The 14,096-nt window shown below is 36.5% G+C and overlaps 1 protein-coding gene across 4 annotated transcripts in view; it reads left to right on the forward strand.

Annotated features, from left to right (window-relative positions):
* klf3 (KLF transcription factor 3) overlaps nt 1-14,096 on the forward strand; it is a 48,650-nt gene that overhangs the window by 11,394 nt on the left and 23,160 nt on the right. For 2 of the 4 annotated variants that reach the window (XM_062982225.1, XM_062982226.1), the window contains exon 3: nt 1,187-1,380. The exons of the other annotated variants lie outside the window; for them this stretch is intronic. The gene's annotated coding sequence lies outside the window, so the exon portion shown is untranslated. The remainder of the gene's footprint in view (nt 1-1,186; nt 1,381-14,096) is intronic. 4 annotated transcript variants of the gene reach the window in all.

Raw genomic sequence — 14,096 nt, forward strand, 5'->3', positions numbered from 1 at the left:
TGTGCTCAGCCAAATAGCCTGACCCTCTATCTGGTACCATAAGTCCCCCCCCCCCTTTTCAACATAGTTTGCCATGGGAAGGGCTACTGCTTGAGAGAACATCCAATTTATGTCAGTGATTCTATCTCCTAAAAACCAGGAAAAAGATACCGGTACCTGTATTGATAAATACTCGAGTTCTAATTGCACCTTAACTCAAATGGATTACAATGAATAAATCTTGCAGAAATAGTTTGTATTGCCACATAACTTTGAGAGATACTTAAAAAGTTGCATGATACTTTCAAGAATGCAAATTCTTTCAAAAGACCTTCCCCCTAAAAATTAATACTGTGTTGTATTGTTAAGACAAGTCTGGAATTTGTGATATGTTACTTGCATTCAAGAAGACACCATTCAAAGCTGTCTGGTTTCAGCAAACTATTGTTGTAGTGACCCTAAAGTGACCCTATCACGGGGTTTTCTTGGCAAGATTTGTTTAGAGGAAGTTCACCCTTGCTTTCTTCTGGTGCTGAGTGTGACTTGTCCAAGGTCTTCCAGTGGGTTTCCATGGTAAATTATACAGTAATTAGTATTAGCCATAGTTCAAAACAGTTAACTAATAAAAAAATAAAGGCAGACATTTCCAATCTCCTCCTTGCAGCAGTACCTAAATATTTAATTTTTTTAAGCCTGCAGAGACTGGCAGACAAGAGGTGCCACTTTATATTTAAAATCCACCTTATTGTCTGTGGATCCCTATGCATGGATTTCATCTCCAGGGATTCACTTACCCACACCCCAAAATATGCATTCTAGGTCCTCCACAGCGATTCTGTAATATACCTATGCCTCAAATGTAGTCAAACTATAAGGTTTGCTATTATCCATGGTTTCAGATACCCACACGGCTCTTGGGATTTATCTCATAATGATATGGGATTGTACTGTTCTATGTCGTAAAACAAGCTGGAAAAAATGGTGAACAGGAAAATTACTTCAGGAGAAAGAGTTCAATAGCCTTGCCATTTATTTTTAGAGCTTCTTTTTGTTTGTTTGTTTTAGGGCAAGTGTTTTTATATATTCACTATAATTAATAAAGCCAGGGATAACTATTTTTCCTGTAGGTGCCATTTATTTTAGAGAGGAATTAAATATCTCTTCCTCAAAGTTATTTTTTCCGATGGTTTTTTTTTTTTCGTGTCAGGTGCAACTTGAGTTGCTTCTGGAGTGAGAGAATTGGCCGTCTGCAAGGACGTTGCTCAGGGGACGCCCTGATGTTTTGATGTTTTTACCATCCTTGTGGGAGGCTTCTCTCATGTCCCCTGCATGGAGCTGGAGCTGATAGAGGGAGCTCATCCGCACTCTCCCCGGGTGAGATTTGAACCTAGCAGCTTTCAGGTCAGCAACCTGTTGTTCAAAGTGATCATTTTGTTCAATTTGTTTTTACTAAGAATTTGGAAAATTCACAAGATTTTAATGGTAATGGAATATAATGGAGGTTATTAAAAATGAACGTGGAAGAAACTGAAACTATCTAGACACAAGGCTTTGGGTGAATAGCCCTTACAAGTCTGGATTTGAATCCCTGTGTATACAGCTATTTTTATAGAACTGACAGACACTTTTTTCTAACAGGCTCCTCTTTAACAATGAGTCTTTCTCCTGGAAATAATTATCTGTTGAATTTGACTTGAGCAGATGGGAGAGAATTATATATTTTTGAGAACTAAAAAAAACCCTTCATAATGGGGTGGAATTTTTTATAAATGTAGTTACATTGTATTGTACAATGGCCACGGACCTTTAGTTAATGGAACAGGATATTCATATTTTAATACATACAGTAAAAATAACTTATCTAATATAGAGGGAAGCAAACTGATAAATTTGTTGATCCCCAGTGAGAACTGTTAATTTTAAACAAACGATGGTAGTCACTAACCTTAGTGTTTTCATATCTGCATCTCAGACTTCAAAATAGCAACTCTTCCTCTTATTTCAGTATTATTTCCTATGGAAAAAAACAGTAGCTGCAGGACATTGAGCTACTGAATGCTGAAAATGTGAGTTTTAAAATAGGAATAGAAAAGTAAGGAAGGCATCAGGAAAGAGATCTCCATCTTTCTTTAACAGGTTTAAGCATGAATGAGCAAGCTTTATCCCACAGGCCAAATTTGGGCTGGCCCATCAGTCATGCCCCTCAGTATGAGGCTGCATACTGAAACCGAGCCAGCACAGAAAGGAGGGCAACAAGAGAATGTTTTATCTGTGCCGTGGGAAGTTCAGTTGCTTTGCACTTTTTCTGCACAGAGATAAAGGAAAAGCAGGACCAGCTGAGTCCCAAGGTTGGGATTCCTCAAACTTCTTAAAGTACTAGCTGAATTTGCTGCTCCTTAGCCTCCTTCATTTAGGAAGAGCTTAGAGAAGACCTGATGACTGAGCTTTGCTTTCTAGTCTTCCCCAGGTAGAAAAGTGAAAGGTGAATGAAACCTTCCTGAGCTACTAAATGAAGGAGTTCATCTGACATCATCCTCCTTGCAGGAACTCTTTGGAATCAACTGGCTCACAGAAGGCATCTTGCCCATAGGAGGGTTCCTTACTCCTCCCAGTTTTCCTACCCCTCATAGTAGCAATTAGATCAGGAGATGTACAATATGAGGATTGGATATTTATGTTATAATTCACTTTTCCTCCTTATATACAGTATTCCATTTCAGGGCTAGCTGAACTAGAGTGTATTAAAGCTCTATAACACAGTAGGAAAAGTAACCTCTGCAATTTCCAAATAACATTACAAAGCGGACACTTTTAAGGAAGTGGAGCTTTGAAAAGTAGAGCTTCTGCTTATTATAATACATTTATTACTCGTCAAGGAGCCCCGGTGGCGAAGTGTGTTAAGCACTGAGCTGCTGAACTTGCAGACCGAAAGGTCCCAGGTTCAAATCCTGGGAGTGGCGTGAGCGCCCGCTGTTAGCTCCAGCTTCTGCCAACCTAGCAGTTTGAAAACATGCCAATGTGAGTAGATCAATAGGTATCGCTCCGGCGGGAAGGTAACGGCGCTCCATTCAGTCATGCCGGCCACATGACCTTGGAGGAGTCTACGGACAACGCCAGCTTTTCGGCTTAGAAATGGAGATAAGCACCAACCCCCAGAGTCAGACATGACTAGACTTAACGTCAGGGGAAACCTTTACCTTTTTATTACTCGTCTCCTCTTGTGGTTTGAGGCAGGGTACAACATGGTTAAAACAGAGGATATTACAGAAGAAAGCTGGAAAAGAAGAAAATATGAGATTATATAAGATACAAGAAGACTCAACATTAGATTTAAAACTAATTGATAATATCACATTGTGTTGTAGGTTCCTGTTTTTTCCTTCTAATACAGAATTTGGGTGGCCATGTTCCTGTCAAGTTAGGAAGCAAAATGGGATCATCTGAAAATACACTAAAGATTCCTGCATCCTCAGTTTTGTAGAAATAAAATTTTATTTGTAGCTTCCAAGAGAGATATCTCTATAAGCTAGATGCCGTCATTTGGGAGAAAACAGGAAAAGGAAACTGTCTTGAACAAGTATTCTTTTTTCATTCCTATCCTTTGCAGAAAAAGTTCACCTCCTTTTCCTACTCTCTGGAAAGGTGACAGTGGGAAAGTGTCTTTTTTCCTTTCTCATAAAAAGTCCTTCCCTCACCTCTGTTTTATTGTGGCTTGAATTCTGCACAAGTATTTAATGTTGTTCTTTAATATTTTCAAATTTATTTCCAAAGATAAACTTTCCTCCTTCTGCTTGGAAAGGAAAAAGTGTTATGCCAATTCATGTACTTCATTTGTTTTCCAAAGTCTGCTCTTTCATCTTACTCAACTTTGTGCCTGCATTTCTCTAGAAGCAGGAGCTTGAGACAGGAAGTGAGATAACATTCTGGGTTGATAAGAGTGCACATTGTCTTATTGAGGTGTCTGGAGACTCCTAGTAAAGTTTATATAATTGGAGGGTAAGAGGAAAATTAGAGGTTTTAAAAGATTAAAAATTAGAGATTAAGAAGAATAGCACACTGAGTTTAACTGCTGAATTATATTAATACTAGTATTGGTATCCCACTTCCTCACACCCCAAGTTACTAGAATAATATTCTTTAGAATGCTGTCCTAATTCAGCTTGAAATTTAATACACATTAAACAGAATACCAGCCTTGTGATGCCTACATCAAATGTTTCAAGTTGCCTAACAATCATATCAAATGGCTGCAGTTATTCCCAGGTCATTTAGAACACAATAAAAATGTTTCCTGCTTTCCTCCAATTTTGTAGCTTTGATCTAAACCTACAGTTTTTACTCCACAATACAGATAAATATTCAGTTGAAATATAATCAGTAGAGCTAAGATGTTGGGGCATCTTTTCTGTTAAAAAATATTAAAGAATTTTCTATCTTAACAAGGAATTATATCTTCTGATACTATTTTTCTTTATTTGCTTCTTTGTTTTACTTTCTCTTATAGCCTTTCTTCAATCATGTTGTTTCTAGATTATTCCCACTTGTATTTTCTCAGATGATTATTGAGATGGACAGCAATTTTAAGATACCCATTTGCATTCTTATTTGGTGAAATTTTGGAGGAGATAATTAATGGAGATAACATGTGCTGATGATATTTATTAAGACAGAGCAAATAGATTTTCTTTTTGTTTTGACTTTTTGATATTCAGCAGTTTGTTTCATGATATGCTGAAGAATTTTGACCCAAATAAGAAAGATTGCTACCATACTTTGGCCATAAAGTCTTTTAATGGAACAGGATGATCTGTGGACGAGACTTTCAGATAGCTTTGCCTCCTGTGACAAAACTGATTCCGGTATTATGAGTTTTTAAGGGTATAAGACAAAACTGACTCATGTGCAATGTTATGGAAAGTTCATAGAGATAGCAGTAATCCAGATAAGGGTTTTGATTTCACCATTGAATCCATTCTATTAATGGATTAGAGGACCCGACAGGGCCTTACGTCTTAGAGAACTAGACAGACTGAGGTCCTTGCCTTGTTTTTTCCCCATTTGATTTAGTATTTATTCATTTATTTCCATCATTTCTATCCCGCTCTTCTCACCTGAAGGGACTCAGGGCGGCTCACAGTCTGGCAAAATTCAATGCCAATATACAATACAAGAAGATAAAACATAAGCCATTAAAACAATTAGATAATTTAACAAAGTACAATAAATAGATTTAAAACAATACAATATAAAATACTTGAGCCATTCATCCCCAAGACTTTGTGCATGAACCTTAATCCGGACCAAGTCGAAGCCAACAGAATTCACTCATCAAACGCTTGCTCACAAAGCCAAGTCTTTACTTTTTTCCTAAAACTCAGAAGGGATGGAGCCTGCCAGATATCACTGGGGAGGAAGTTCCACAGCCGAGGAACCACCACTGAGAAGGCCCTGTCTCTCGTCCCCACCAGCCGCATTTGTGAGGCAGGTGGGACCGAGAGCAGGGCCTCCCCAGATGATCTTGAAGTTCTCATAAAGAATCAGTACCTAACACCAAATAAAATGGCCCTGTCTTCAAGAAATACAGAAGGGAAAAGTTGATAGCTTCTGGCCATTGAAAATATGCAACCAAGATAAAATAATTATTCAGAAAATAACTTCTACAGAGTGAATTAGGACTTGGGGTATTTTCCAAGAATTGTTCTGTAAAGTTTGGCTTTTCGAGTATTATGCAAATAGATTTGCATAAGAGTTCTTAAAAGAAAAGGTATCTTAACACAAACTGTTTACATAATTTTTAAAGCATGTTGCTATTGCGTATACTTAGGCAAATTGACTTTCCTTTTCTTGAACACACAGTTATGTCATAGAGATCAAAGAGCCATCTAGTTTTGGTTCGTACTATGCATGAATACAGAATTAAAGCACTCATGGAAAATAACCAATCAAATTTCTATTTAAATATGCCAAATAACTCATGTCCAGAGCAGTCCATTACATTGTTGAACAGAATTTACACTAATTATGTTCTTCCTATTGCTTAGAAAGAATTTTTTTCTTGTCATGCATACTATTGTGAATAGAATCAAGAAAAGCACTATATTTCCTGAAGAGTGGAAAGTCAGTGCTGTAAACTACATGGAAAATTGCAGTGACTGAATAGCATCAGAAACCACTGGTCTAAAAGCACTCTTACTTCTGGTATATTTTCTTAGCAGCATAGCTTTAAGGCCCTAGAACTAATTGAAAAATACTAACCTTTACTATAGAAAGTTGTTTCCTTCCATCTCATTCACATGCAAAAGTGCTGATTAAGGGTATGTTTAGAGAACTGTGCTATGTTCAGAATATTCTCTTTGATTAGTCAGAAGTGATTCAGGGAAAAAGTTAAAAGTAGCTTTTTGGTATCCTTCTATACAGACCACATTGTGAGTGCATTTAAGAACATCCTAGTGCATAAAAGAGTGCATAAAATACATCCTAGCAGTGCCCAAACTGTGTTTTGTGAGGTTCTGTGAAAAATCTTTAAAATCAAATTTAAGACGGATTTTTCAAATGAAGGACCAAAACAAATTTAGGAATAAGTTGGATGCTGCTGCAGATTTACATATTTAGGTGTGAAACATAAAGCCCGGTTTCAAAACTATATTGACTATAGAAATGAAACAATTTTATTCATCACCTTAGGCATAAATCCAATATTTTCTTGAACCAAAATAAAGGTTTTTTCTTTATTTCCAAACTTACTATACAAAACACTCAAGTGAAAGAAGGAAGTACTTTGTGGATTCACAACACTTAGTAATGATCAGGAATAGAGTTAGAATTCCATTGAAAAAAAGTGCTCTGAAAGGTACCATGATCAAAAACATTTGGGCACTACTGCTATAAAGGTTCAGAGTGTATAGATGCTAAATCTTGGAGCTTTGTGAAGCACCTCTACTTTTTAAACTGTCTGATCTGTTATTTCTCATGTATAGCAACTTGAAGTCGCACACTTACCTACTCTGTGTCTCCTTGTGGGTCATCCTGAATTATTTTTCCTTTGTGCATTGAAATCAGAATAATCACATGCTTACAGGCCATTAGTTTTATGTACATATAGTTAACCTTGTTAAAACTGCTTTTTCAAAAAATAACTTATAATGTTTTTATCCTGCAATTCCATCTCAAAATTGAATGGTCATAGGAACATAGAAGGCAAGTACGTGTTTAATATCCATTGAAATCAGTAAGATTTCTGTACTGAAAAGGTCAGAAGACCATTGTTGCCTCAAAGATTTTCCTTTGATTGAAACATGTTTTGCTTCTTTCTGTCAGGGCAGAAACTATAACTTCCTTCTTCCTCCTGTTTTCCTTATGCCTACACATGCTATGCTGTCTTCTATCAGGCTACCGTTGCAGAAATACCTTGAGACTTTGCTTGGACTTTACCTTTGCACCTATCCTTATTTGCATACAACAGTAAATTGCTTCACTTGCCTTGCCAAAGTACAGGGTGTGAGCAGAATCTTATCAAAGCTGTGTCCTGTTTGGACAAGTTGTATTGCCTTGGCAAAAATTCACAGGGTGGAGTGACTGGGAGGAGGCAGTAAAATAAAACCGTGTGGCTTTTAAAAACACACGCACATGCATAGAATGTTTGCTTACTGGATCATGATTAATTATTTAGTTTCATTATTTAAAGTCTTCATACTTTTACTTATATAAGATTATTGGTTCTAAAATAGCATAAATAATTTGTTTTTCAAATTCTTAAAAATTATCTTTCCTGAACACAAATTATTCATTTCCAACAATAGTATTTAATAAGGAAAATATGAACCATTTTTAAAAGAGGAGAAAAGTTATTCACACAGACAAGAGTGAACTGAGCCCAGAATACTACTCAATATGCAGTAGTTTCATAATTTTGGGAATTGAGAGAGAAACCCCACTCTTTTACCAGATAATAATTCTATTTTGTTGCTTCTTCCAATAGCTTTTGAGAAAAGCATTTTTGATATTCAAGTAGAACCTAATGTAAACTTTGCTCTTTGTCTAGAACTTGAAAAGACCATTTTGATCACTGGTTTGGGATTGCCAAATACATACTGAAAAGTATTTTAAAAGGCAGTCATATTTGCCACTTAGAATTAAAAATTTTTATCATATAATGTATGCAGAAACATCTACTTAGCTGGAACAAAAAACTTATTCAATTTTTTTCAAAATTGTGTTTGAGCCACATTTTTGCATCATTCTCTTCTCTTGCTCATTGTCTCCTTGATTCTCCCAATCATTGATCTATCATATATTGAAGGCAATAATGACAACAATAAGAACTGGGCTTCTGTGGCTTCTTAAAGCTGGAAATCTCAAAGTGAGTGTACAGATGAAGCATTGGTCCAGAAAATACATATTTTAAAGAAATGTGTGTACCTGAAGGCCCCTTGTTTTCATGAATAAACCTCAATGTGCCAAATAACAGCAGAACACTGAAACTGCAGTAAAAGCCATGTCTTTTTTTAATTTAAGAAGTTATACTTTTGAAAAGAGAGTAGAATTACAAAATTTCGATCTTTCCTTGTAGGCTAAAGGATTATTAATCAACATAATGGCTTCTATCAAGCCAAAACAAACTACTGGGAGTTGTAGTGTACTACCACATCATGATACTTGAACAAGCATTGCATCTTATTATAGAAGTAAAAGAAAGATGACTCAGTAACATAGTACATAAGGTACTTTGCATATAAAAGTTCTCATATTCAGTTACTGCACTGAAAAATAAACGTTTTCTATAACCTCTCACTCTAGAGGGATATGTTGTAAGACCTCCTGAAACCTTGGATAATAGTGAACCTTGTATTTTGGCAATACTTGGACCATAGAATCACACTGAAGGACTTAGATAGGCCCACAAACACTTGTTATGGGAATTTTTCTTTGGACCTTGGTGAAGTGAAAATCATTGATAGCAAATTCATGGATAAGGGGGTCATGCCGTATTTGGAATAACTGCAGTATGGGGAAAAATCTACTTTAGGTCCTAGAAAGTCACAGCCAATCTGGCTGGTTGCCAAGGACTGTTATGGCTTGTCACTTAAAACTTGGACTGTATCATGGTGAAGAATTGCCATTGTCTAGGAAATAATTGCCTAAGTACGTTGTGGGTACTTGGGCCTGAGGGGGGGGGGACCAGAATGCTGCCAACAAATTGCATGTGACGTTACTTATAATGCATTTCACTTACATGTAATTTTCATGAGTAGTTGTGCCCTGTAATTGCAGCCTTTAATGGCTTGATCAGGTAATGGCAACAACTCATAGAGTAATTAAGGATGGGGGTGCTTCTCACCCTGAAAGAGTTTGGTCTGTAGGTTTCAGCAGCTGACAGAGTATAAAGTATCCTAAAGGAGGTCAACTTGTCCACAGGTCAGTGTGATTTTTGTAACTTTCCTCTTATCAAAAAAAGAAATCGTCCCCTTCTCAGTAGAACAGCAAGAGGCAACAGCTTAGTTCTTCCAAGAGAACCAAAAAGAAATGCCAATCCCCTCTACTTTCTCCACCACAATACCGCTTCTGGCTTTTTTGAATGCCTGGATGGAGAAATGGCAACACAGCCAGGGTCAGCTGACCCTGAAACTGCATTGGTGTTTTCTTCTCTCTACAGAATGACCCTGGACTTATCAATGAGATATATCAAAATATACTGTAATTTGGTCCCCAAACCTCTCGACTTACACATTATGGTTGACTTGTACATACGGTAATGATGATATGTGGCATATTCATCCATTCTAAATCTGAGATAACACTTATATGATTCATATGAATGCTTCCCTTTGTTCACATTTAAGCAGGAGAAAGAACACTCCAGAGACCAAAATATTTGCCCCTGTTCATTTTTTCATCAGGGCCACCTTTGGGGAGCATGGGTGAGGTTTCTTGTTCATTTGGGCATATTAAATTATTTTCAGATGGGGAGATGGGATAGGCTCAATGTCCAGTGGATGTCAGGGTCTACGGTGGTAATGGGCCCTAAAGGGCTACTCACACACACCCCAGCCACATACTTGCAATTCCCACCTCTGATTTAATAGAATTTCAACTGTTAACTTATGACAACCCCATCCATTTTCTTGGGTTTTCTTAGGAAAGGAATATTCAGAGGTACCAGTTCCTTCCTTTAAAATATAGCCTATAGCACCTGATGATCTTTGATGATCTCTGATCAAGGTCAACCCTGCTTAGTGCCAAAGCTTAAACAAGATAGAAGACAACATTCTCAATTTTATTCTACAAAAATAACTAGTGCATGTCATGCCATAGTTTTACTGTTGTCCTTTTGACAAAAGTTCTTTTGAGAAATAATCTGCTTAAAATCTGTTACTACTGAAAATTAATGTTGTTCCTTTTAATTTTGAGGTATTTTCCACTGTTAAAATTCTTCCATATTCCTTAGTTTAGAAGAACTCAAGTCTAAATCTGGTACAAATGCACTGACATTATTTGCAGTGTGATTTTTAATAAAATCTTCTTTAGAACTTGCCTGTTTACCATGAAACGATTATATTCAAATATTCACTCGTGTCCTTTGTTTAATCTCTGTTTTGTGTATTTTAATATGTATTTTATAGAAATATGCTTAATATGTATCTTTTATAGAAATACATTTTAATAAGCGTATTTCTTTGTGGTATTTTTACAGTGTTTATGACTTTTAATTATTCTTTAACTCACTTTAATCCACGAGGATAGGTGGGTAAGAAATAAAATTATTATTTAAAAAGTTATTGAAGAAAAATTCAGAAATTAATTTTAAAATAGCATTATTTTGAAAAAAATCACATATAAAATAGAACGTTCTTGAAATATGTCTAGCACCATCTATGGATATTGTTTTGCTTATAACAGTTACATACTGTTTAGGTCAGGATTGGGAATCTATAGCAGTGGTTCTCATCCTATGGGTCCCCAGGTGTTTTGGCCTACAACTCCTAGAAATCCCACCCAGTTTACCAGCTGTTCGGATTTCTGGATATTGAAGGCCAAAACATCTGAGGACTCATAGGTTGAGAACCACTGCTATAGAGTCCTTCCAGGTATGTGTATATTGTTCAGTGTTTTTTCATTAACAAATGAACCAACATGTTATCATTTGCATGTTTACCGATAGAATAAAAAGCAAATTTACTTCTGCCGCTTAGTTTTTGTAGGAATAATTCTGGAAGAACTTGATTTTAGTACACACACACACACCCGCAAAAAAAAAAAAAACCAACAGCCTTGGTTTTTGTCTTTCATAAATCAGGATGTGGGTTTAGAGATCAAGGATTTTTGCTGTCTTAAATTGTGGTATTTTCAACCTAAGTGCTTGTTGCCATCATATCTTTAAGCAGCTTCATAAGACTAAGGTTCAAAAGTGCACTTGTCCAATAATTAGTCGGGCTACTTTAAATTAGGGAGAAAAAATGCAGGACTAGTGACCAGATTTCTGCTCTAGATTCTGTGAGAATTAACAGATGATTGAAATGGAGGCGTGAGGGGGTGCAATGTACAAATTCAGAAGTAGCTTAAAGTTACAAAAATCAGGTTACCATTACTGAGGGATATAGTTTCCATGTTGCCTAACCCTTTTTTCTTGATAATTTTGATGTTCCAAGACCATTTACTTTTTACTGTCTCTCCATGTGGCTACATATCTTGGACAGAAGAGATTTAAAGGAGACTTTCATAACTAAAAACTTCCCCTGCATTTAAATCTAGAGTAGAACCTATTAAGCCCCTTAAGGAGACCATCTTCACTACTGGACTGATCTTAGGTCACACCGACTTAAGTGATTAATGTAGATGTTCCCCTGGTCTTTTTCTGATTTCTTGACTACAGTCTCCATTCTAATTAATGGTTGGGTTAAAATATGGTAAATATTGAACTATTTCAGTTTCCTCATTGTCTAAAGTTACAATATGTAATTCTTCTTTGGTCATTCTTAGCTGGCTTTTCTTGATGTTCAACTGTAGACCTGCCTTTGCACTTTCTTCCTTGACTTTCTCCTTTAATCGTTCTTGGCTATTTTCTGCTATTAATATGGGTTCATCTGAATATCTTGAATTATTTTTGTGTAATGTATCCGTATCTGGTGTGTTCAAGACACGAGAACACCTCCATGCCATGAGATTCATAGCCAAGGTTGAGGAATGACAACATCTGGGGCCCTGAACAGGGAGGAGCCTGATAACACATATCGAATTGGCTCAAACTGGAGGACCATGAGGCTGGAGGGAGGTACTTTCGGGAGCTGGGGGAGTGGGGTTTTGGGGTATTGAAACTGAGAAGTTGCCCACATTTTCCTTATTAGTAACTTTCTTGTATAGTTGTAATCTTTAAAGAAATTTCCAATATTTCCTTGTGAGTTAATTTCATCGCTACCAAGGTTCTGTAATCATAACATGTTGTTTCTTCCTTCAATTTTCACTTTTCTTCCTTCCTTTCAAATTTAATCCTGCTTTACATATGAAGCGTTCAACATAGAAGTTAAACAGAAATGGTGGTAAAATGCAGCCTTGTCTGACTGCCTTTCCAGTTAGAAAGCATTTAATTTTTTCATATCAAATCTTGCCTGTAGCCTCTTGTCATGAGTACAGGTTATGCATGAGGGCCATCACATGTGTCACACTCATTTTTTTAACCCCGAACCATTTTTTATGCTATACAAAATCAAAGGTTGTATAACACAATATAACAAAATTTGAAAAAAAAATCTATTCCTGGTTTGAAAGTGTTATTCCTGTTTAATTGTGCAGTACTTACTTTGAAAGTAGTTGTTATATTCCAGAAACTTGTCTTTTGTGGCTGCTACAAACTATGTTGAATTGGTTGAGACTCGATGAGATAGTCATTGAAAAACTATAGCAAAATGTGCTGTGATGTCCCAAAAATCAAAGTTTTTGCAATTTTAAAAATGTTTTTAGTGTTTTTATGATAGAACCAATTAGGAATTGAGCTTTATAACCCAGGAGCAAAAATCGTGTGACATAGTGTAATCTATAAAGCACAGGAAGTTTTCTTTTGAAATGCTTTATTGCATTTCATTATCCAGTGTATATTTCCAGTATGTCCCTTTGCTTACTACAGTTCTTGGTATCACCTTTCTTGGAGATTGCAATGTATAATGAACATTTCAAATTTGTGGGTTATTGTTTAGTTTTCCAAACTTGTTGACAGATTTAGTTAGAATTAGAGTAAATTTTAGCTCTGTAGTTTTAAGCAGATTTATTGGTATGCCATCTGTTCCTAGTGATTTATTTCTCCCCAGTAATCTGAATGCACTTGCCATTTTCTTTATAAAATTTTATGTTCATTTATTTATTTATTTATTTCTAGCATTTATACCCTGCACTTCTCACCCAGGGGGCTCAGGGTGGCTTATAACAGTTTGCAACATTTAATGCCTAAAACATAATTATAAATCAAGAACAATACATACAGTCAATTAAAAACTATTAAAATACATCATTAAAATATATTATAAAACTTAAAACATATGTAATTAGATTCATTTGTCCAAAAACCTCATACTTCAGCCTTAAACCGGACCATGTCAGCTTTGTTGTTTACTCATTAAAAGCTTGTGCACACAACCATGGTTTTACGGCCTTTCTGAAGCCCAGAAGGGTTGGGGCTTGTTGGATATTTGTAGGGAGGGTGTTCCACAGCCGGGGAGCCACCACTGAGAAGGCCCTGTCCCTCGTTCCCACCAGCTGCGCTTGCGAGGCAGGTGGGACCGAGAGCAGGGCCTCTCCAGATGATCTTATGGATCTTGCTGGCTCATAGGAGGAAATACGTTCAGACAAGTAAATTGGGCCAGAACCCGTTTAGGGCTTTATAGGTCAAGAACAGCACTTTGAATTGGGCTCGGTAGCATATTGGCAGCCAGTGGAGCTGGCTTAGCAGTTCTTCCTTGAGTGCATCTGTTATCCTTTCACCTGTTTTATGTAGTCCTTTCAGTGTATTGCTTCCCAAAGCTTTTTATTTGTACTTGGTCATGAAATGTATTCCTCTGCTACTTATAGAGCATCCTCACTCTTCGCTTAAAATTTCATTTGATTTCTTGGAACTTGTGGAAAAGGACTTT

The sequence above is a fragment of the Anolis carolinensis genome, chromosome 5 (assembly GCF_035594765.1).
Source record: "Anolis carolinensis isolate JA03-04 chromosome 5, rAnoCar3.1.pri, whole genome shotgun sequence".
Classification (NCBI taxonomy): domain Eukaryota; kingdom Metazoa; phylum Chordata; class Lepidosauria; order Squamata; family Dactyloidae; genus Anolis; species Anolis carolinensis.